A 26,752-nucleotide genomic window follows, 5' to 3' on the forward strand; every position below is an offset into this window, starting at 1 on the left:
ACCACTCAATGATTTGTAAGAGGATTTTGGCACGTTTGCTGTTTTTTGATCCTATTCACGTTTCTGGGTGGGCTGGTGTTTTGCTGCCCAATATTATAGCAATCTACACAACAACACTCCTGCAATTCAGCTTTAGCACAAGGCAATTCAAGTTGTAATTTGCTTTATAGTTTATATCATATTAAATAGGTGGGCTGATCACTAGATTTCAGAACAGAGCTTTAGTCATGAAGAATCTAAACTAAACTGTTCATTGGTGTTACATGAAATTTTACACTATGTGGAAGTTTGCAGTTTTTCATTTTTTAAACAAATTCTGTAATGCTCACCAAAGCTGCATTTATTTAATCAAAAATTGTGAAGAAAAAAGAATTTAAAATAACTGTTTTGTTTTTTAATATATTTTCAAATTTAAATTATTCCTGTCTTGAAAATGTGAATTTTCAATTTTCAGCATCAAATGATCCTTCAGAAATGATGCTGATGTGCTGCACAAGAAACATTTTTTTTATTCTAAATGTAAAAAAAAATTAACTGTAAAACAGTTAATATTTTATAGTATCTGCACAGCATATTTGTTGAAACCGTGATAGTTTTTTTTAATTAATTTATTAGAATAAATAAAAAACAAAAACTTTGTTTGACAGTTTATTTGACAGAAATCTTTTGTAACATTATAAATATCTTTACTGACATTTTTTATTGAACTGAATGCATCCTTTCTAAATAACTGTATTCATTTATAAATCATATTTACCTCAAATCCTCACCCACATCTACCTCGAAACCTCACTAAAGTGACTTGTTTCTTCTCTTTTGTAGCATGCAATTAAATATTCTCATGCCACTAGTTATTTTTGTGTAATTTCCAAAACTTCAAAGACCAATGGAATGGAATTTGCATCACACGACCAACCGTCTGCTTGTATGCTAATGGTCATTGATATAACCCCTCCCTTCCCTGACCTTTGTCCAATGGTGTATCCCACATATTGACTACCAGTCTTATGAATTTGTCTTTGTTTTAAAAGCAAATGAGCAGTTTCGTTCATATCTCAAGGCATTCATCTCTTTTATTTTTTACTCTTAAAGAAAGAGTGGCCCATGAGCACAAAATCACCCACCATTTTTCACGTCTTCTCATCTGTCTTTCTAGAGCTTCTTATTGTTGGAGTGTAAATCAAACGCGACGTCCATTTAAGAAGTATGACCACAGTCATTCTTCTTACACAACGCCAGAACAAACATGAAATATATTGTCCGTTTTTATAGGTTCTTGGTGAACCGTTCCTCATTTCACCGTTGGGTGATCAGCCGTGATGTGAAACATTACATTTTTTCATTGATTAGTTATTGATTACGATCCTCGGCCTGTAAAATTAAACCGAGTGCAGCGCTGCAAATGCTAAAATTCTTTTAAATCCTGGATTAGTCTTAGTCTGTGTTATACGAGTTGGCTTTCGATATTACCCAGAGGATATTGACAGCCCACTTACAGCTGCAAATAATCGACCACTGAACACCCAAACAATGCTAAGCATAACCCATTATTAAAAAAATACAAGCATTCAGCTTCAGATGTGAATTCACCCTACACAATTCCCCAACAATAGCTGTCTATCCTCTTACTATCCATACTGGATTAATGTCGCATTCAGGAAAAGGCTACAGTGTGATCTGTTTCAATCCTAACACTGCAAGGCTCGTATCTTGGCACTCTGCATTGACCCCCAGTCTGCTTTCCGGCAGGAGAAGGGCTTAGACTTCAGGAATTAAAGCTGTGGAGGGGGCGGCACGGGTGCAGACGGGATTATTGTGCAAGTCTTCAAAGACTTCCACTTCCAAGATTCTGAATTCTGGCTCCTCTAAAGAGTCATGTAATTCACTCTTTATCTCAAGTCTACTGTCCTACAGCTGGTATGAGTTTTGTGTTAGACTATCTTCTTGGATCTTGTTTGCCAATGGCGCCATGAAGTAGGGTTGGACTGATACCAACATTTCGGCTTATACTGTATATATTAAATGTGTGTATAACTACATAATCATGGAAAATGATGCAGATGTGTCTTTGCAAACCTCTAATGGCAGGTTAGCTTAGAATAGCAAGGTCATTAATTGACCAAAAAATGTTGAAATGTCCTTTGGTGTAACAGAAAATGTCTTCCCATGTGACGCCTGTACTGTCACACCACAGGACAAGGTCTCTTTAAAAAGCATTTTAAATAATTAAATAAGATTTATTTAACTCCTTTTTATGCTTTAAAAAAAAATCATTTTCAGTGTTCTTAAGTGCAATTATTACATTAAACGAATTTTCTGATGTTTTTACAGAAAACTTGTACTATTATAAAGTGTCATGAAAATAAGTATAAACTTATGTGTATAAACTAAAGTATAAACTATTTAAAAATGTTAAAAAATAAAATAAAATAATTGAACTGACAAAGTTAGTGACCTTTATATTTTCTCAAAGATCAGACTTCACACTACATAAACACATGCTTTTCTTTTTGAAATATTATTATTATTAGTAAATTTTTTTTTTTTTTTTTTTTTTTTTTTTTTTTACAAAAAAGCATTTTTAACCACCTATTTGTCAACACCCCCCACCCGTCTCTCTCTCTTTTTTTCTCTCTCTCTCTATATGTATTTTATTTATGTATTCTTGCAGCTCAAACAGAGCATGGTGCTTGCAACGAAAGGTCATAGGATAAATTTTCAGGGAATGCATGAACTAATAAATAATGTATGCCTTGAATGCAATGTAAGTCCCTTTGGATAAAAGTATGTGGTAAATGCATGTACATTTATTTAGTTAGTTACTTTAATTATATATATATATATATTATCATTTGTAGGCTGGTTTTCTGTACCGAAACCATAAATGGCTGAATGTTTTATGGCCAAAGACTTTATCTACAGTTTTGTTTCTTTTAATAATTCAAAGCGTTATTCATAGCTACATATTTCACACCCAGCACTTTTAATTCTGTTCATGAATTCATTGATTGGATCAATAGCCACTGTGAATCATTCGATTATTTGGATTGCAATGCTACAGTAAAGCAGCTACAGGCCGGTATAAGCAGCTTGACAGCTTTATCCTCCACAATCAATTTTCTCTTGACCAGGCATGAGGAATATATGACTTTTCAATAATTCATTATGTTATGCAGCTTAAAAGCAGGAGAGCAAAGATTCAGCCAAGTATGTATACAGAACAAGATGTGTGGCAGGCAATTAATATCAATTACAGTAAGGAAGGTCACTAGAATGAGCACAGTTAATGTGAAATAAACTCACTTCACACTTCACTGAGACTCACTGGCTCTAATGATAGAAGTGAACGAATACGTTTGACGTGTGACTGGTGCGGTAACTGCTTAAAGGGATAGTGCACCCAAAATTTTTAACTTTTACTTATTTACTCATTTGTGTTGTTTTAAAACCTGTAGCCCTTGAGCAAAATCAACCAAAAGACTTATTATTCGCTTACAAACCTTATAGATGGTTTTTATGACTTTTTAAAGGAATAATTCACACCAGAATTAAAAATGAATTAAAAATAAAATTCCCCCACGGCAGCCAAAATGTAAATGAGTTTGTTTCTTCTAAAACATCCAGCTGATAAAAACATCACAATAATCCACACCACTACAGTCCATAATAACATTTTAAGAAATAAAAAGTGGCATGTTTGTAAGAAACAGCCATCATTAAGGCATTTCAACTTGAAACCATTGCTTCCATTGTTAAATGAGAGTCCACTGCCCATTGCATTCTCCAGTGTAGAAGGCATCTAATCTGAATCAGGAGAGAAATATGCACTCATCAAACACCAATTAGAATTGAAACCAGTTCAAAACAGTTTGAAACAAACATGTCGGTGGACTTTGATGTGAGAGGACTACAGGGAATAGGCTTTTCCACTAGAGGAAGCGTTATTGTGAATTTTGCACTGTATTTTAGCTAGAAGCTAAATTATTGTAAAATATTGTACTATTTTAGTTAAGATACCTTAAAGGTCAATTGGTTTCTTACAAACGACGTTAACAGATGGACTGGAGTCTTACTGGTGGATTATTGTGATGTTTTTCATCTTTAGGACTTGTTGGCAACCATTCACTGCAGAGGAACCATTGCAGAACAAGTGATGTAGTGCTAATCTGTTCTGATGAAGAAAAACAACATGAGGCTAACTAAATACATTTTCTGAAGTACTGTAACTGTTCCTTCTAGACAAGGTGACATACAAATCATGTCTTTTATTCCTAGTTTCCTTGGGAATAATTGGCAGTTGTTTTTTATTATTATTTATTACATTTTTTATTTAATAGAAAGAACCAAAGAAGCCTTATGTCACAGAATTTTTTCACACATACTTTATACTCCACCCTCTCAGGGACAGTAAACAGTAAATGAATTTACTTTGTGCACCTCGTTTGATAAGCGTGTACAATAGAAGGGCAGTGGAGTGGTCCACGCAGTGTTATGTAATCAATATCATTGGTCATTTGGAACTAAAGGGGCTGCCAAGCTGCTGACTGAAGCACTGTTTACACATTTCCTTCCCCCCTACCTCAGGATGCCGCCACCAGAGAAGAAAGAGACGACGGAGCAAATAAAGGACTAATCTTTGTGGGCCAATGGTGCGGTTTAATCCGAGCTAGTCCGAGTTGATTGAGGATGCTTGCAAAAGCACCTAAGCCCATGACCCATGTCACAGCCCTCCAAGGTCACGGCAAAGTCGCTTATCTCTGTAAATCAAAACTGTCGGCGTGAACAATGGGGGACAATTTCAATTAAAGCGTGTTCGGGGACCACAGAAACACTGGAGAACAAACTAAACGACTTTGTGCTCAGAGAGTATTGCAGTTCAGAAGTCCAGGCCAGGCCAATTAAAAAATCAAGTGAGGTTTTGATTTGCAATACCACTGGAAGACAAAATCTTTAAGTGTTACACTTTGTTTAATTGATTAATAAGTGCACACTGTTAATTAAATGTTATGCATTTATTTGTTATTTATTGATTTTTAAGGATTTAAAAAAAAATATTACACAGATTATTTGTTTGGAATGTTTTACTATTTTATTGGAGTATGTTTATTGGATTATTGGAGTACATTTTACTATTGTCATTTTTCTAATTAAAAATTATAAATTTGATTTTGATTTTATTTTGCTAGTAAAAAGAAAAATTAAAAGAAACAGCAATACATGGAATTAAACATGAAATTTGGAATATAAATAATTGTTGCAGTGTACATTTAATATGGCAAAATAATTTCTCAAAGCCAGATTATATTCCTTCTCAGAGTGATATCAGATTTGCCACACACCACATATCCAAATGCCATGGATGTCATCTTAATAATGCCAATGCTTCTGGCAAATTTGCAGAACATTAGCATCGTTGTGGTAAGTTCTGCACCAGAAAATGTAAAAATGTAGTTTAATTATCAGCTGTCACCATAACCGCCAGTTTTGTGTTTTGTGAAATTAGCAATTATTTACAACTACCATGTGTTACTGGCAAAATGAACATTCATTTTGATATTTCGATTCGGAAAGCGTTACTTCCATTCAAATGAATGCTATTTGGCTCAGAGGTTCAAATCTTTGTTGTTTGTTCAAAGGTTTCGCCTCAGGCGGAGTGATGCTCTCCAGTCTACTGGAGGGGAACGTCAGTTCCGCACCGCACTGCGTTTCCGCACTTATCTTTTAATCACGTTTGCCTAAAACCTAATTGGAAAAATAATAGGGCCTCAATTTATTTAATGCAGATCTCAGCATAATTCAAGACACGCAGAGGTAACAATCTGTATTTGACCTGATTCAAATGAGAATGTTATGCAAATTAGAATAAAAATAGAATTGGTTCCAAATTATCAAATAGTGAATGCTAAAATACAAAAATCATTCATTTTAAGTTTGAATAGTGCTTCAAAAAGACAAGAAAATCAGATACCTGTTGTGCGACTCGCACTTATATCTTTTGTTGGTGTTTAAAGCCACATCACCTCCTGTGTCACAAGATTTTTGTGTTGAGAATTTGCTTGATCTAAATGGTAAGTGGTTGTAATTAATTCAGATGATTTCTTTGCAATTGCCTCACGCGTGAATTATCTCCGTTTGAGTTCAGTTGAATGCCTGCCAGGAGACGGATGGAAAGAACAAACTGAAAGCACAAAGACACAGAATCATTAGTGTTTGCAAGCCAGCACAGCATTGATTTCCCTCAAACATTTCAATTTGGGTTTGTTCTAAACATCTAGCTGCAAGTATTAAAATTCTAAATATAGTGAACTAGACCTGTGGGCTGCTTTTATAGTGTATGTTTGACCTTTTTGGAGCTTAACAGATTGATCTTTCTCTAATATATATATATATTTTTATCCTCCACAGAAAAAAAACAGCATAAAGGCTTTGAACGACATGATGGTGAGTAAATAATGTCAGAATTTTTTATGTTAGGTGTGAGTATTCCTTTAACTTTTTAAAATTCCAACTGACATTTAATAGAATGTTCAGCATTTAAAATGTATTTGATGGATTATTTAATATTCCAACGTGATCTCATGAGAATACGTGTGTATTTTTACGTTAAATGTGGTTCTACCACACGTACATTTACTTACGTTTTCATGCACATAAAAACGTACAACTTAGACGTATTTATAGCAGTAAAACGTACAAATACGTACGTGTTAGCAGCTAAAAAAACATAAATAATCTAACGTAAAGTGTGAATTTATATGAATTCCCATGTATTAATATTAAAATCGTGGCTTTAATGATTTAAATCTGTTGTATTTAATTGTCATATCAATAAATGTTTTTATTGAATTTATTGAAAGCAGTTTACTCATCTACTTAATAGGAAATAACATTTCTGTGCATGCTGCAAACCATAGATACACAAAAGCACAGCATAAAATTACAAATCACATCCATTTTATTTGTTTGCTGTACTCCATATCTTTAGAATCCAGATGTTTGCAAGGAACATATCCATATCAATCGATCTTCATCTTCATTCTCAGCAACAGCGCCCGTCACAGTCAAAGCCCGCGCTCGTTATGATTCGAATTTTAAAATAGCGCCAGTGCGCCACAGGAAAGTTACGACATGGTTTACGGCACTAATATCGAACTCTCATTGGTTCTCACATAATTCGTCACAGATTGCGACATGTCGTGTTTCAGTTGATCATTTGAAACATCTCGGTTACGTATGTAACCTTGGTTCCCTGAATAGGGAACGAGATGCTGCGGTGACGTCACCACTATGGGAACACCTTCGGTGTGACGAATGTCTGAAGCCCTATACCATCCCACCAATCCTATTGGCCAAATAGCACGTGGCACCGCCCATGCATGCGTACGCATATATATATCTGGTGCCGCGCGCCATTTCACTCAGATTTCATGACTGAAGAAGAATGCTATCAAGGTACGGCACGGCCAGAACCGCAGCATCTCGTTCCCTATTCAGGGAACCAAGGTTACATACGTAACCGAGATGTTCCCTTTCATAGGTCACTTCAATGCTGCGGTGACGTCACCACTATGGGAACGCTATACCATAACGCCTGACGTACCTGATAGCTGGGATCCAAGGAAGCATCTGCTCAAACGGAGAGAACCCGGGAGCCAGGAGCCATCCTCACATCCAGACTGTAAGACCTGATAAAAGTGCTCGGTGAGGACCAGCCTGCCGCAGCACAGATATCATCCATAGAAGATCCACTGAGAAAGGCTTGAGAAGAAGCCACTGTTCTCGTGGAATGACCTTTTACTCCTAAGGGCGAAGCGAGCCCGCGCGCCTCATAGGCTAAATATATTGCCTCCACCAGCCAATGGGACATGCGTTGTTTGTAACCGCATGGCCTTTATTCCTTTGTCCAAACAGACAACAGCTGGTCAGACTCAACCATGGGGCAGTACGATCCAAACAAGTCTTAAGCTCTCACAGGGCAAGACTTAGATCTCCAGACTTCGCCACAGCAGGGGAAAAAGCCTCCAGGACCACCTGCTGAAAGCGAAAGGGATAGATGCGACCTAGGGACATAATTAGGCCTTGGTCGCAACAACACTTCCACAGAGTCCGTGTTATAAAAGTCAGGATTTATCCGGAACAAATTCCAAGGTAGCATGATAAACCATGCAACACAATGGAAAACCCATGAAGGAACTCGCACGGGGCGGAAAGGCCTCAGCCGTCGCGCACCCTGTATGAACGAGAAACCAGTGGATGACGGCCCACTGAGGCACCATTTATATATTCGTGGTAAGCTGAATGGCTGCCACGTAAACCTTAGGGTAGCTGGTGTCACTCCATCCGAAAAACGTTCCTGAAGGAACTCCAGTACTGACGCCACTGGGAAGTAAAACTGGATCCATATTATGAGTTTCACACCAGGTCGTAAACAGTCTCCACTTGAAAGCATATAAGCGTCTCGTAGAGGCTGCTCTAGAATTCAGTATAGTCTCGGTAGTTTCAGCAGAAAGACCGGGACATATGAACTCACTCCGCTCAGAGGCCACGCCCACAGATTTCATAGATCTGGCCTCGGGTGCCAAATCAGTCCCTGTGCTTGTGATAATAAATCCTGTCTGAGGGGAATCTCCCATGGAGAGCCTGCTAACAGATTGATCAGATCCACAAACCACGACTGTGTGTGTGCCACCGCGGAGCCACCAGCAGCAGCTGTTCCACCCTGTCCACCCGTATTCTGCATAATACCGCCGAAATCAGACGGATTGGGGGAAAACGCATACAAACTGGTCCTGGGCCAATTGTGGGCTAATGCATCCAAGCCCAGGGGTGCTGGAGGGCATAGGGAGAACCAAAGCGGGTAATGCGTAGTCGTGCTTAACTCAAATAAATCCACTTCGCTTCCCCAAAAATCTGCCATAGGAGACTCACCGTTTGGGGGTGCAATCCCCACTCCGCTTGCTCCAGAGTCTGCCTGGATAGCAAATTCGCTCTGAAGTCCAACGTCCGGGGACATGAACAGCTCGGATCGATAGAATTTAGTTCTGAAACCAAAGAACATGTTTCGCCAGCCTGCACAGGGGGCGAGAGCATAATCCTCTCTGATGATTCAGGTATGACACAACCGCTGTGTTGTCTGATCTGAGCAGCACATGATGGCCGATCAGCAGATTCGAGAAATACTGGAGAGCCAGAAAAAAACCGCCAGTAATTCCAACCTGTTTATGTGCCAACTCCCTTGACAAACAGCTCCCCAGTCGGTCAAAGACGCATCCGTCGTGACAGTCTCTCGGGAAGCGCAAATCCCCAGCCGAACTCCGGTCAGGAGAATTCGGTTGACATACAAAGTTTTAGCGACATCACACACCGCCGTGTCACCGGAATCGCCCGATGCGGAGACAACGGGGTGAAACATTCCATGCGTAAGCCCAGGCTGTTAAATGACTCAGCACAAGATCCCCATGAGAGTGTGCTTGAGTCTGCGATTGCGCTAACACCAGCCAATCGCCTAAAATAGTACAAACACGAACGCCCTGGGGCCGCAACGGGGCCAGAGATCCATCCATGCACTTTGAGAAGTACTGATACGCTTTGCCTTCTAAAGCGAATTTGAGGAACTTCCTGAGTCTCCTGATGATCATCAAAATCTTGAATTTCCTCGGCCTGAGTGCAAGATTCAGATGGTGTAAAACCAGAATGGCTCGTAATCCGCCGTGTTTTTTTTTTTTTTTTTTTTTTTTTTTTTTACCACAAAATAACGGCTGTAAAAACCCTGCCTCCATCTGAGAGGGGTTTACTTCCTCTATAGCCCCTTTGCTCAGCAGAGTTGACATCTCCTGTCGCAGCACCGCTATTTCCATCGGTTTCGCCACCGTGGAAAGAATTCTGCGGAAAGGAGGCGGGCCTTATTGAAACTGAATGGTGTATCCATGACAAATCGTGCGTAACACCCATAGAGAATTGTCGGGCAAGCGTTCACACATGGCCCGAGACCATACTAGCGGTCTCAAAATTCCCGCTTCCTGCAACGCTGTCATACATGTTAAAATGTCCGGGCACGAAAAGCTCGTGGCGTTCGTGCACAGGGGAAGTATATGCATAAGAGCCGTTGCGTCTCGTTGTGTATAATCCTGAAACGTGCCCACGGCGGGAATTAGGCCAACAGATTGAACATCGGGCTCTGCCGCTAGCGAAAAGCGGCGGCTGTGCGAGCCGTCATAAATGGGTCGTCTGTGCAGGACCCTTGAATCGCCCCTCGAATTCTGAAAGCTGGATTGCGCAGAGTGTCTGAGGGAACGTTTGGCATTACAGCTCAATCCAATGCTGCTCGAAGCACTGTTTGCTGCGAGACAGACAATGTAGAGTGTGGGGACTGCAGTGAGAGGGTTAGATGTGCATTAGCAATCCAACAGCACTCTCTGGTGGAGGGCACAGTCCCTGGCAAACATTAAGGAAAACGCATGCGTCAAACTCGCTGCGTTTCGTTGTGTATAATCCTGAAGCGTATCCACGGCAGGATTTAATCCAACAAGATAAACATCGGGCCACGCCGCTAGCGAGAACGCGGGAGCTGTGTGAGCCGTCATACACTGGCCATCTTTGCCAGCCTCCGCGCCATCGCTCAAACTCTGAAGGCTGGATTGTGCAGAGTGTCTGAGGGGGCGCGCGAATGAGAGCTCAGTTCAATGACGCTCGAGGTGCCTTTGCTGCGAGACAGTCAATGTTAGAGAACATGAAGGAGAACGCATGCATCAACTCGCTGCGTTTCGTTGTGTATAATCCTGAAGCGTATCCACGGTAGGATTTAATCCAACAAGATAAACATCGGGCCACGCCGCTAGCGAGAACGCGGCGGCTGTGTGAACCGTCATATGCTGGCCATCTTTGCCAGCCTCCGCGCCGTCCCTCAAACTCTGAAGGCTGGATTGTGCAGAGTGTCTGAGGGGGCGCGCGAATGATAGCTCAGTTCAATGATGCTCGAGGTGCCCTTGCTGCGAGACAGTCAAATGTTAGAGTGTGGAAACTGCAGTGAGAGGATTAGATGTGCATTAGCAGTCCAACAGCGCTCTCTGGAGGCGGGCACAGTCCTTGGTAAACATGAAGGTAAAACGCATGCGTCACACTCGCTGCGTTTCGTTGTGTATAATCCTGAAGCATATCCACGGCAGGATTTAATCCAACAAGATAAACATCGGGCCACGCCGCTAACGAGAACGCGGTGGCTGTGTGAACCGTCATACGCTGGCCATCTTTGCCAGCCTCCGCGCCGTCCCTCAAACTCTGAAGACTGGATTGTGCAGAGTGTCTGAGGGGGCGCGCGAATGAAAGCTCAGTTCAATGATGCTCGAGGTGCCTTTGCTGCGAGACAGTCAATGTTAGAGAACATGAAGGAAAACGCATGCATCAAACTCGCTGCGTTTCGTTGTGTATAAACCTGAAGCGTATCCACGGCAGGATTTAATCCAACAAGATAAACATCGGGCCACGCCGCTAGCGAGAACGCGGGAGCTGTGTGAACCGTCATACGCTGGCCATCTTTGCCAGCCTCCGCGCCGTCCCTCAAACTCTGAAGGCTGGATTGTGCAGAGTGTCTGAGGGGGCGCGCGGATGAGAGGTCAGTTCAATGACGCTCGAGGTGCCTTTGCTGCGAGACAGTCAAAGTTAGAGTGTGGGGACTGCAGTGAGAGGGTAGATGTGCATTAGCAGTCCAACAGCACTCTCAGTGAAGGGCATAGTCCCTGACATATTAACATGAAGAAAAGAGTGTGCGTCAAACTCGCTGCGTTTCGTTGTATATAATCCTGAAGCGTATCCACGGCAGGATTTAATCCAACAAGATAAACATCGGCCAAGCCGCTAGCGAAAACGCGGCGGCTGTGAGCCATAATCCACCATGCGAGTAGCCACATAAATAGCTTACTGAGGAAGGAGAGGCGCGTTTCTCCTGTCCGCTCGGAGGGAGAAAACCGCATATGCCGGCCAGAGCCTACTCAGAGTTCGAGGCCGCAGCTCGGACAACATAGTTTGAAGAGCAAAACTGCTGATTAACGCGCTCGAGTGAGGGAGAGCGAGCACATGGAACTCCAGTGCATCACTGTATTCATGGTCAAGCCACACATCTCGGCCTCGGCGACCGCAGAAGCGAAACGGTGGGGGTTAGACGCGAGGCGACTTAAGAATACACTCCCGAGCGCGGATACTTTCCTATATATATATATATATATATATATATATATATATATTACTGTAGCCGTAACTATCAAGGAGAGAACCTGTAGAGAGGCTGCAACGAACCTCTCATAAGTGCCTTCTCGTGATAACCCATCATACAGCTCCTACCTTTCGTTGACTCATCGCGTCCGCGGTTGAGAAGTATACTGCTCGTGACGATCGCTGTTGAAATGCGAGATAATAGGGCACAGAAGATACGCTTCGTTACTGAAGGAATGAAATCTGAGTGAAATGGCGCGCGGCACCAGGTATATATATGCGTACGCATGCATGGGCGGTGCCACGCGCTATTTGGCCAATAGGATTGGCGGGATGGTATAGGGCTTCAGACATTCGTCACACCGAAGGTGTTCCCATAGTGGTGACGTCACCGCAGCATTGAAGGGACCTATGAAAGGGAATCAGTACTGCGCCAGTGCGCCTTCACGGAGAGAAGACTCATAATTTCACGGATTAATAAATTAAATTCTGCTCTGTACCCTATAAAAACTATTACCTCCAGAGAGGACTGCGACTGGAACTCATTATCATTTGAACTACTTTTGGTACCACTTTTGATATTTTTTCGCAAAAAATAAATGATTAACATTATGTTTGTTTGTCTGTTAGTTGTTTATTTAAAAACAGTAACGTTATGTAGTTTTAAGAAATGGTTATGGGTAAGTTTAGGGGTAGGTGTAAGATTAACGTTAGTGGCTCAAAATAACGTTTTAATGTTATATTTTTACAAAAATTGTGTTTTATTATGTTTTATTCTTTTAACATTCTGTATAAAATGGGTAGGTTTAGGTTCGGGTGAGGTATAGGGATCTTACATTTATCAAAAAAAATATATAAAAAGGGAAAATATACATAAATATTTAAAAAAGTAATCTGATACGCATTGAAAAGCAGCTTCATGAGCAAATTTCTATGGATAACTGACTGGTCAGAGAACACGTTCTATCTGTACGTATTTGAGGTTGTTTTTACGTAAATTTCGATACGTATCGAACCTGTAATTACGTCCAGATAATACGTAAATGACACTGTAAATACGTAAAGGCACATACGTATTGGACAGTTTTAATTTACGTCTAAATATGTACGTTTTGATTGTGAGATCAGGCTGAATATTCAATATTCAAATACTTCATTCTGATAGGTCTTTTTGGATTGGTATCTGCCATGCACAGTCAACAAAACACCAACAACAAAAATATTTCCTGAATGTCTTGACAAAAGCAAATCAATGTATCTATGTATTTTCAAAGCCTAAAACCTCAGCTTATGTAAATCCGTATCTTAGTTTTTTGATATTGGTATACAATAATTTCCTTTAGATACTAAAGTTTCTGCATCTTAAAAAAGTTCATTTCTAAACTATTGGAACATTCATTGGTGATTAAATGTGCATCAGTCCAATGATTATCAATTTAGAATTATTTCAATTATAGACCACTTTACCTTGAGTTAGTCCTTGTGACATTCGATCCTTATACTTTTAGTCAAGTTAAATCACTCTACACGTCTAAATTCTGAAAGGCACATTAAATCTCACACCCACTGAAGTCTATTAAATAATGGATTTCATCACCAACCAGCCACTTTTTTCCTTATGTTCTCTCTTTTTTTTCTCCAATGGGCTCTTGCGATTTTAAACGCAGACTCCGCAGTGTCAAGCAAACCTCTGAACCTCAGTTGGTGAGAGCAGGGGATGGGCCATGGGACGAAGGATTAAAAGACTCTTCCTGACAAGAGGAACTCTCACGTAGGCCGGCACACGATGAGTCATTCGTAGCCTCGGGTAGCTGCTCGTTTGTGGTTTGGCTGATTGAAGAGGAAAGACACGAACTAACAACTGATCTGAAATCCATAAGTAGTTCCAACTGGAATGAAATCTTTTCCAAAGTTTAGAAGGGTCTTGATGGGGAAGTTTTCCGACCTTGACATGACAGCTGACAGCTGCATGATGCACTGTCTGGACTTAATGCACATTTGAATCCTTAGTGGGCCCTACAGTTCATAACATGCAATTAATAATTCACCCAAAGATTAGAATTCTGTTGTAAATTATAATCTACTCACTCCCATGTTATTCCAAACCTAAATCGTTTTTTGTTTTTTCCTTTGACCTCAAAAGGAGATGATTAGCAGAATAACTGCACAACAAAAGTGAAAGGCTAATATGCTAAAATGAACTAGTTTGCATGTATGGAAGCTTGTTTCAGCTTCAAGATAAAAAAATAAGGTAATTGTTCACCACAGATTAATAAAAAAAAGATAGTTCGATTTTTTTTCTCAGAATTGTAAGATATACATTTTCAGTTGCGAATAATAAATTCAGAATTGTGGGATATAAACTCACAATTTTGAAAAAAATAGAATTCTGACTTTTTTCTTGCAAATTTTCTCTACATTTTGCACTTTGGTTTTTGGTTTCCGCCTTGAAATTAAAAAAAAAATGTAATTGAGACTTCTCCTAATCTCTTTTTCTCGCAATTGCGATTTTTTAAAATTGCAAGTTTATAACACACAGTTCTGATTTTTTATCTCACAATTCTGCCTTTTTTCTCAGAATTAAATATGACCTCAGGATTGCTAGATATAAACTGGAAACTTGAGAGATATGGAAACAAGCTTTGTTTTGTTAATAAAGTGTAATTAATGTAGTTTGAAAGTCGCCCATTCTGCCATTGCTTCAATTTGCACTTTGATTTATCATTTTGTGGTTGATTATAAGATAATGCAAGGTTATAAAATTCTCAGTCTGTGTAATATCAAAATGTATTTTGTAGCTTATTATAAAAATAAACTATTAAATTGAATAGATACCTCCAGAAGGCCATTCACACTGTGCAAAATTAATGCTGCAACACAATAAATGTATTGTGGTGACTAATTCCTTTGATTTGTATTTTGCTAACAGGTTTTTTCGCCAATGGGGATGGATGTCTTAATTGGAGAGGAAATGGAATTGTACAGCTGTGAAGATAATGACACGGGCCTCTTCCTCGCCGCTTTGCCTGCAGGGTTCTAGATGATTTCATTCATTGGCAAGTTGGCTGCTGCATTCATGCAGTCCTCCTGTGATGTTTCATTATGTTCTCAAACAGAAGAGCTCTTTGGTATGGAAATAACTTTTCAAATGGGAAAAATCTCTCTTTTTCTGCCTCCAACACACACTATACATGCAAATGAAACATGAAACCTAAAAAACAGTGACATGTTTCTGTTACATTTTTGGAGAAGCTTTCAGAAGTCATGCTCAGGTGAAAATAAGACACATGAGACTTTCTCAAGCAAACTAATTAAAGGTAGCAGTAGGTGAGCAAGAAGCACTTGGCCTGCAGTTTGAAGACAAAACTGAACAGAATAAAACAAAAAATTAAGTTTGTGTTGAGTAAACCATACCATGCTGTTTTTCATGAGTGTGGAAAGTATTTGTTCCTGTGGCTCAAGTGGTAGAGCATTGCATTAGCAGCGCAAGGTTGTGGGTTCGATTCCCAGGGAACACGTTATGTAAAAAATGTTAGCCTAAATGCACTGTTAAGTCACTTTGGATACAAGCGTCTGCTAGATGCATTAATTAAACTTAATTAATTTATTGACTGACTTTGACTGATTTAATCAAATAATAAAATTCAAAAACAAATACTGTCAGTACTGAAAAGTACCCACAAAGCATAAATATTATAAAAAATCTAATATTGTACAGTCCATTTACTTTTTTTTTAATTCTGACAGATTTGCAGTGAGATTTATTAATGATATATTGAAATTATATAAGAAATCAATTGCATTTACATATTTATTTATTTAGCTGTTTACAGTGCGATAATGAAAATTCAATAGTTATTGGGTTTTTGATTCTATTTATATCTTTTGATTATTGTATTTACAATTGGAAATAAATTACTTACATTTATTTAATGTTTCATCACACAAAGCTATTATATAACTTCAGAAGGCCTGCAATATCGCACATGAGTCACATAAACTCTTTTTATTGCGTCTTTTTTTGTCAATTTTCTCAACAGCCTCCATCCCTGCTCACTTTCACTGCCAGAACATTCTGCCCCAAATCTTTTGTATTCTGTGAAAGAAAGAGAAAACATGTTTGGAACAACATGAGGGTGAGTAAACGGCAAATGTATTACCTATATTAATTTAACCATCCTTTATTTGCATAGTACATAATGATTCGATATCATAAATATATCAATACCATTTTGATCTTTAAGAATGTCCACTAATGTGAAGCACTTGCTATACGATATAACCCCTGTTTGATGAACGAAGATGAAACATGCCGTTTATCATAACGTTTCTTTCCCAGCATGCCTCCAAATCTCACTTTCAACGGCGTACATTACAGACAGAGCCCATCTGCTGAGGTCAAACCTAGAGTCACAGCGCAGAAAGCTGATGAGAGAATAAATTTGTCCCGGTGGGAAAAACAGAACCGCGTATGTGTGTGTGCGCATGAGTGTATACAGACCCTGAGGTGGGAATGCAGGTACACGAAACTGCCGAGAGTCAAGACGCCCAGGAGTGAACCCAGCTCCACGGCGGTCTTATTGATGCTGTTGCCACAGAAACCAGGGTCGAAGGGCTCAAGCACACACACAAAAGCACATCTGTGTTCACCTGCGCACACACACACACACACGCAGTCATTGTTATTCTCAGGCACTCTCGATTGTCTGCAAAAGGGTTAGTGCTTTTAAACAAGAAGCAGGTTTTTTGAAGAATCCATTTAGATTTGAAAAGATGAAACCACTGTTTGCAACAAAAACCTGAAAGAGACCTGAAATGAGGGGTCAGGTTTTTGTGCCCGGCGAATGTTTATAGCACTTGCGGTTGTGAGACAGACGATCGCTCCCCGCAGTCTAGAACAGGGCTGTATGTAGCAGCAGGGTGAACATGAAAGTCCTGGTGGAGAGCTCTATAAGACTCATCCCGCCCGAAGCTAAAACCTGTCTCAGATATTTCAGCTTTGAGTTCCCCATGAGACCTTTTTCATGTTGGTGCAGCTAAGAGCCTCATAACCCACAGAAGAAAGCGTTAAGCTTCCAGCGCGAGAGAGGCTGGGAAAGAAACACCTTATCAATCACGTCGCTGCTCTACCAGCTCTGGATGGAACACGCTATCAGGGGTTTAAAACTTTACAGGTCGTCCAGAAACTCGAATCACTGTAAGGCGCACTTGAGATGGCTGGAAGCTTGATTGTTGTTTGGTGTTATATTGGGCAGGTTTGTCTCCCAGTGTCCTAGGTTCACAATGAGTGCCCACAAAGAAGTCTAGAATGAAAAATAAATTTCACATTTTTTTTTACTGTGCACTTTTGTTTTAATTCTGGCAGTCTTGCACTGAGATTGTAGTGAATTTTTTTTTTTTTTTTTAATGTCAAGTAATCAATGCCATTTTGTTTTAAATTTTAACACATACTTTGTAGTCTCTTATCAATAATCAAATGATCAGGTTTTCATTTTTAGTGTTTAATTATTATTATTATTATTATCATCATTTTTACAGCTGACAGAAATAGCAACTTAAAGCAATGTTCTTTGTCTCTTAGGTACATGAGGGCCAATTTTAGCCAACTTTAAATCATCCCATAAGTCTTAGCTTTGTGTGTATATATATATATATATATATATATATATATATATATATATATATATATATATATATATATATATATATATATATATATATATATATATATATATATATATATATATATATATATATATATATATATATATATTTTAAAGCACTTTTGGATAAACTTCTGTTCTGGTTAAATATGTTTTGAGCTTAGATTTGACGATTTGTAATTTTAGATTTGAAAACAAAATTACAATAATAATATTAATAATAATAAAATAAAAAGTTATAATTAAATGCTATGAGTGAGGGTCTGATTACTGACATTGACTTTTGACCTTTGAATTGGCTATATACAGATTGAAATAAAATAATAATAATAATAATAAATAAAAAAAACTGGGTCTGGGATGTGTATATAATTTAGCATAATCTTAAATATTTCTTAATAATCTTTTGTCATATTTTCTCCCCCTTTTTCTGAATTAGCAAATTTTACTTTATTTACTTTATTTATCTACTATGTAATATGATCACTGATCATAATATAGATGTACTCTGTTTGACAGAAACCTGGCTAAAACCTGATGATTACATTATTTTAAATGAGTCCACCCCCCAAGATCACTGTTATAAACATGAGCCACGTCTAAAAGGCAAAGGTGGAGGTGTTGCTTCAATTTATAACAACGTTTTCAGGATTTCCCAGAGGGCAGGCTTCAAGTATAACTCGTTTGAAGTAATGGTGCTTCATATAACATTATCCAGAGAAACAAATGTTAATGATAAATCCCCTGTTATGTTTGTACTGGCTACTGTATACAGGCCACCAGGGCACCATACAGACTTTATTAAAGAGTTTGGTGATTTTACATCCGAGTTAGTTCTGGCTGCAGATAAAGTTTTAATAGTTGGTGATTTTAATATCCATGTTGATAATGAAAAAGATGCATTGGGATCAGCATTTATAGACATTCTGAACTCTATTGGTGTTAGACAACACGTTTCAGGACCTACTCATTGTCGAAATCATACTCTAGATTTATTACTGCCTCATGGAATTGATGTTGATGGTGTTGAAATTATTCAGCCAAGTGATGATATCTCAGATCATTATTTAGTTCTGTGCAAACTTCATATAGCCAAAATTGTAAATTCTACTTCTTGTTACAAGTATGGAAGAACCATCACTTCTAACACAAAAGACTGCTTTTTAAGTTGTCTTCCTGAAGTATCCAAATTCCTTAGCATATCCAAAACCTCAGAACAACTTGATGATGTAACAGAAACTATGGACTCTCTCTTTTCTAGCACTTTAAATAAAGTTGCTCCTTTACGCTTAAGGAAGGTTAAGGAAAACAGTTTGACACCATGGTATAATGAGCATACTCGCACCCTAAAGAGAGCAGCCCGAAAAATGGAGCGCAGCTGAAGGAAAACAAAACTAGAGGTATTTCGTATTGCTTGGCGGGAAAGTAACATATCCTACAGAAAAGCATTAAAAACTGCTAGATCCGATTACTTTTCTTCTCTTTTAGAAGAAAACAAACATAACCCCAGGTATTTATTCAATACAGTGGCTAAATTAATGAAAAATAAAGCCTCAACAAGTGTTGACATTTCCCAACACCACAGCAGTAATGACTTTATGAACTACTTTACTTCTAAAATCGATACTATTAGAGATAAAATTGCAACCATTCAGCCGTCAGCTACAGTATCACATCAGACAGTGCACTATAGACCCTCTGAGGAACAGTTCCACTCATTCTCTACCATAGGAGAGGATGAATTGTATAAACTTGTTAAATCATCTAAACCAACAACATGTATGTTAGACCCTATACCATCTAAGCTCCTAAAAGAGGTGCTTCCAGAAGTCATAGATCCTCTTCTGACTATTATTAATTCCTCATTGTCATTAGGATATGTCCCCAAAACCTTCAAACTGGCTGTTATTAAGCCTCTCATCAAAAAACCACAACTTGACCCCAAAGAACTAGTTAGTTATAGACCAATCTCGAATCTCCCTTTTCTGTCCAAGATACTAGAAAAGGTGGTATCCTCAAAATTATATTCCTTCTTAGAGAAAAATGGTATATGTGAGGATTTCCAGTCAGGATTTAGACCGTATCATAGTACTGAGACTGCTCTCCTTAGAGTTACAAATGATCTGCTCTTATCATCTGATCGTGGGTGTAGACTTGAACACTCTGTTGGCATCAGTGGAAGTGAATTAGCATGGTTTAAATCGTACTTATATGACCGCCATCAGTTCGTAGCAGTGAATGAAGATGTATCCTATCGATCACAAGTGCAGTATGGAGTACCTCAAGGCTCAGTACTAGGGCCGCTACTCTTCAGGCTTTATATGTTACCCTTGGGAGATATCATCAGGAAACATGGTGTTAGCTTTCACTGTTATGCTGATGATACTCAGCTCTATATTTCTTCGCGGCCCGGTGAAACACACCAATTTGAAAAACTAATGGATTGCATAGTCGATATAAAAAAACTGGATGACGAGTAATTTCTTACTGCTAAATTCTGAAAAAACAGAGGTGTTAATTATAGGACCTAAAATCTCTGCTTGTAATAACCTAGAACACTGTCTAAGACTTGATGGTTGCTCTGTCAATTCTTCGTCATCAGTTAGGAACCTAGGTGTGCTATTTGATCGCAATCTTTCCTTAGAAAGCCACGTTTCTAGCATTTGTAAAACTGCATTTTTCCATCTCAAAAATATATCTAAATTACGGCCTATGCTCTCAATGTCAAATGCAGAGATGTTAATCCATGCATTTATGACCTCAGGGTTAGATTATTGTAATGCTTTATTGGGTGGTAGTTCTGCACGCTTAGTAAACAAACTACAGCTAGTCCAAAATGCAGCAGCAAGAGTTCTTACTAGAACCAGGAATTAGCCCAGTCCTGTCAACACTGCCCTGGCTCCCTATCAAACATCGTATAGATTTTAAAATATTGCTTATTACTTATAAAGCCCTGAATGGTTTAGCACCTCAGTATTTGAATGAGCTCCTTTTACATTATAATCCTCTACGTCCGCTACGTTCTCAAAACTCAGGCAATTTGATAATACCTAGAATATCAAAATCAACTGCGGGCGGGAAATCAACTAACGGATTATCCAAATCCGTTAAAGGATTTTTAGGCTGCATTAATTAGGTAAACCGGAACCGGAAACACTTCCCATAACACCCTATGTACTTGCTACATCATTAGAAGAATGGCATCTACGCTAATATTTGTCTGTTTCTCTCTTGTTCCGAGGTCACCGTGGCCACCAGATCCAGTCTGTGTCCAGATCAGAGGGTCACTGCAGTCACCCGGATCCAGTACGTATCCAGACCAGATGCTGGATCAGCACCTAGAAAGGACCTCTACATCCCTAAAAGACCAGGACAACTAGAGCCCCAGATACAGATCCCCTGTAAAGACCTTGTCTCAGAGGAGCACCAGTACAAGACCACAGGAAACAGATGATTCTTCTGCACAATCTGACATTGCTGCAGCCTGGAATTGAACTACTGGTTTCGTCTGGTCAGAGGAGAACTGGCCCCCCAACTGAGCCTTGTTTCTCCCAAGGTTTTTTTCTCCATTCTGTCACCGATGGAGTTTCGGTTCCTTGCCGCTGTCGCCTCTGGCTTGCTTAGTTGGGGACACTTCATCTACAGCGATATCGCTGACTTGATTGCAAATAAATGCACAGACACTATTTAACTGAACAGAGATGACATAACTGAATCCAATGATGAACTGCCTTTAACTATCATTTTGCATTATTGACACTGTTTTCCTAATGAATGTTGTTCAGTTGCTTTGACGCAATGTATTTTGTTTAAAGCGCTATATAAATAAAGATGACTTTGACTTTTGATTTGTTTATAGGTTAAAATAAATTAAAATAAATAACGAATAATGAATAATAAAAAAGTATTAAGGTTGGACACAACAAAATTATTTTCCATATCAATTGGTTTTACTATTTTACAGGTTAAAATATAAAGAAAATCTTAGAGTTCTCAGGATTCTGGACGATGCTTGTACTTTGCTGTAGATCTGACAGAACATACTTTTGAATAAGTTTACATTACAGGTGTACAAAAAATAGATGATGATGGTGAATAAATGAGGTTTTTCAAATATGGGGTCAACCATTCTTTTAACATCTATATTTTCCAGTTATGTTTCTATGAATTATTAGCAAATTGTAACACATTCCTCCTCATATGTAGTGCAAGGGGTAATATTGGCATGTAAAAAAAAGCATGCATGAAAATCCTTGGCATACTACATTCACCATACTGTGATTTAGGATGCTCTATTTCTATCCTCTCATGCATGTAGGAGGAAATTAGGATGCAGCGCCTGTCCAGATATCTTTTACTCCTTAATAATACACTAATAATGATTGTGAATGGGTTCTATTGTGTCCAGGTGCGGTCCTTTGGCCAGGTGGCGGGATGCGTATCTCATGCATATGAATGAGTCTATTTATTTTTACCACATCGGTTCAGCCCTGACAGCACGCTGCTTGGATTTAGGGAATTCTGTCTCACCGAAAACAATGCCGGAGAAAAGATGCCAATCACCAAGTCCAACAGGAGTTGAGAAAAAATGCAGACAAGGTCGAGTGTATTCAGGTATGTGTTTGTGTGCATGACCCTTGAGCTCACAGGTCTATTTTAGTCCAACCTTTTGGCGCAAGGATAAAATGGGATCTTATTTGAATACGGCCCACTGGGGAGCACAAGCCGACGTTTGCTCAGGTGTTATCTGAATGTAATTTAGTGTTTCAGAGAACATCTAACAATGTGGAGGTGATGGCAGCCCCAGCTTAGCATGCTCGCGCAGAGGAATTGGCACCACGTCTAAATGACACGGAAGTCTTGAATGATAAACAGGATGCAGGCGCTGTATCACTGCAAAACTCTGCTGTTTGGCAGCTCGGATCTGGCAGAGCCCAATTCCAATATGTTTCTCATCTGTCTCATCTCATCTGAGCGGAGAGAGAAAAGGAGACGGGCCGGGGGAGGGAGAGTTGAGGTGCAGGTGTTGAGGAATAAGATCTGAGATGAGATTCTCAAAGGTCACAACCTGTATATCAACTCCACTCGCAGATACATTGAGACACCAAGCTCAGCCACTCACCCCGGCTGCCCTTCTCTATCTGCTGGAATCCACCGCTCAGAGCAGGCGAAATGAGAATAGGAGAGTGAAATCGAGAGTGTGTATGTATGTGTGCTGGTCTTTTGAAATGAGAAGGCAAAATCCCCTCTCTTTAGTCCAATGGAAATTAATTTTTCACTTGATGTTTACACAGCTTCCAAGTAGAAAACACACATAGTATAATTTTTACCTTGCACATGGGACTATCGGGAGAGCAACCAGTGGCATATTTATTTAATAAATTATATTATTAAAACTTTACTCATTAAATCCAATTCACATCTCTGTCTACAAAAAGTAATTATAAGAATACAGTGCCAAACTGCTTACCACAGGTTTTTATGTACGTATTATTTATTGTGGATTTCATTTTTGGATCATTAGTCATCAAACCCTCTGTAAACACCGCAAGGGTAATGAGGGTCATGGTTATGGTGGTGTAGCTTTAATTTAGTTGAGAGCTCGTTAAAATCACCCACAGTGCATTTTGATACAAAAGCAACCAAAAGGGATGAAGTTGGCTTGTTTTAATCATTTTAAACCATTCTGATGCATTTGCTGAAGAGTTGCAAATATGGTCAATATGAATTTTAGACCGAATTTTAATTTAAGATTGGTGATTGTGCATGATCAGGTTTTGATGACTGCTGAATTTATTAAGTTCTGTGCAAAATAATAAAATATAATAATGAAAATAATGATTTAACCAGGCAAAATACGTCCTATGATAAAAGTTTGAAATGAAGAATAAAATGTGAAATAATTATTTTCTTTACTTTGAATCAGGGTTATTACAGTTAACTAAAAACAAAAAAAATTGTGTTGCTTAAAATGAAATTTAACAAATAAAATAAACAAAAAAGTTATATTTAGTCTCATTTAACATTCATTTTGATCATTATTTCAATGTACTTAACTAAAACTGAAACAGAAATAAAAATGTATAAAACAAAGTAGACGCATGAAAAAAGTAAAACATTTTTTAATTTACTGTACATTCAAATAACAATGGAAAACATAAAAACCTACTTACAATATTAATAAAAAGTATAAAAGATTAAAAGAGTTTTGTCTTTTTATTACATAACACATTTATTTTATGTAATGAGTCTGAAAGATTGATGCAGTTATTTATGTTTTTATTAACAAACAATTTCAACTGCAAGTAAGTAGATTTCTCTGCCTGTCTTCTCAATGTTTTCGATTCTTTTCTATTCCTGTGGCCAATACAATTCAACTTCTTACTCATTGTGATCACAGCCACATCTCATATTCAGAATGTTCCTCAAGCCTGCTATGTGCAGGACAAACAAATAACATCTCGGTGCCTCTGCTTTGTGCGTACATGCTAAGAGTTCATGTCAACATCAATATTACATACATATATCATGAGCTGACATTTACACAGCATACGTGAGTGGGCAGAATCAGCAGTGCTTCATGGCTGGGGGAAATATGAGGTGTCTGACTGCTTTGTACTGCTTATTATGTCCTTTGGAGGCCGGGTTCAGTCTTCTATTGCTCCAGACGACCGGTTTAGACCTGACCTTTAACCAACTGCTGCCTCCCCATCACAAATATCGGCTGGAGCATCGTCTGTTTTTTGTCCACTGGTTTTCATGATGTGGCATTATCTTCTTGTAAAGAATGTCCCAATACTTCTAAGTAATTCAGATTTATGCAGTTGGCAGACAGTTTGATCCAAAGCAACATCAGTTGCGTTCACGCTCTAATATACATTTCTATCAAATTCATGCATTCTCAGGAAAGTCTGGCTTTATTTTATTGGTCACACTCTATTTTAAAGTCTAATTCTAGCTGTTTACAAACCATTAACTACGACTTTAGCCTCAAGAAACTTCACATTTTCTGCTTATTAATAGTTCAGAAGGTAGTTGTTAAGTAGTATTAAGGTGTAGAATATGGTCATGCAGAACGTGTGCTTTATAAGTACTAATAAACAGCCAATATGTTAATAATAGGCATGCTAATAAGAAGTTAATTGTGAGAATTAGTCCATATACTAAAGTTTTACCGTTCTATTTACAATTTTTTGTAGTATTTGTCTTTTTACATTATGTTGGTCTTCCAGATGTGCTCAAAAATATTTAGGCTAAATGTAAAATTTACTAATTTAAATTGCATATATAAAATGTCCATCCATTTAGATTTTATAGGTTTTAACAAGTGTAACATTTTAAAAACACAGGTTTATGTACTTATCATTAAAAAATACATTTAGATTTTTCCCCTAATAAAATCAAATATATGCAAATAATTAATAATAAACTATTACATGCTTTTACATGCTGACAAATATGCATTACATTCAGATTATTAGTTTATTTTAAAACTGTATGATGCAATTCATATATATATATATATATATATATATATATATATATATATATATATATTAGAAATTGAAAACCTACCGAAACAGCATTTTGTTTAGTTTAATTGTTTACAAAAAAATATTAAATCTAAAATAGTAGACTTTTATTTTGAAGTGTGTCTTTTTATTATCATCGTCTATTATACTTTATTTGACTGCTGGTTTTGACTGTTAGGATTCCTCTCCGTGGCATGTTGCTTGGCTGGTGCCAGACCTTTTAGAAGCAAAATTGTTTAGAAATCTCAATCTGCCATACTGAGTTTGCTTGGTACCTCACGTTTTTGAGCAAATTGCATATACATATATTAAAAGTCAATGAAATGCTTTTAACACCTCTATACAAAAAATCAACTGGGCACAAGTGAAACATCTTATCCATGTTGAAATATTAGCAGTAAATATATTGTTTCCAAAACATTTAATTTTGAATATCATTAGTACAAAGATGCTTTTTAGACCAGATGCGCCCGGGGAGCAGTTCGGGGTTCGATGCCTTGCTCAAGGGCACCTAAGTCGTGGTATTGAAGGTGGAGAGAGAACTGTACATGCACTCCCCCAGGAATTGTGGGTGGGGGGAGTGCATGTACAGTTCTCTCTCCACCTTCAATACCACGACTTAGGTGTCCTTGAGCAAGGCATCGAACCCCGAACTGCTCCCTGGGCGCCGCAGCATAAATGGCTGCCCACTGCTCCGGGTGTGTGCTCACAGTGTGTGTGTGTGTGTTCACTGCTCTGTGTGTGTGCATTTCGGATGGGTTAAATGCAGAGCACAAATTCTGAGTATGGGTAACCATACTTGGCTGAATGTCACTTCACTTTTTTTTTCATTTTCAGATGGTGTAGTTCTGCATCAGCAGGGGCTAAACAGGGCCTTGACCCCTTACTTTGTTCATTATCCTCCCTATTTGCATCCAGGGATTGTTGTTTTGTTCATCTATTAGTGTTTTTATAATTAAATATTGGCTATAAATACTATAAATATTTCAACAGCAGGATGCTCAATTGTTGTCACATGACACTCTGCTTTGTTATATTTGATTAAGCTGCATCCAGTCATAAGAAATGAAAACAGATTTGCATTGATAATCCAAAAATGTCTTCAATTTTAAGAGCCAATGTCAAATTAAATGAGTTATACACATTGCATTGTGGGTAACTGATAAACAGAAAATGGAACACAAACTGCTTAAATTATGTAAAATAAGGCTGGAGGGTTTGGTCAATATGTGATGAAGATTGTTGACCAGAATCTTGCTGCATAAGCTGTTGAAGCAGCCAGATGGAGCAAAGCAGCACACCAGTGTCCCGAACACAACATATGCTTCTTTATTCAGCAGGGAAAACCTC

The sequence above is a fragment of the Carassius carassius genome, chromosome 28 (genome assembly GCF_963082965.1).
Source record: "Carassius carassius chromosome 28, fCarCar2.1, whole genome shotgun sequence".
In the NCBI taxonomy this organism is placed as follows: Eukaryota; Metazoa; Chordata; class Actinopteri; order Cypriniformes; family Cyprinidae; genus Carassius; species Carassius carassius.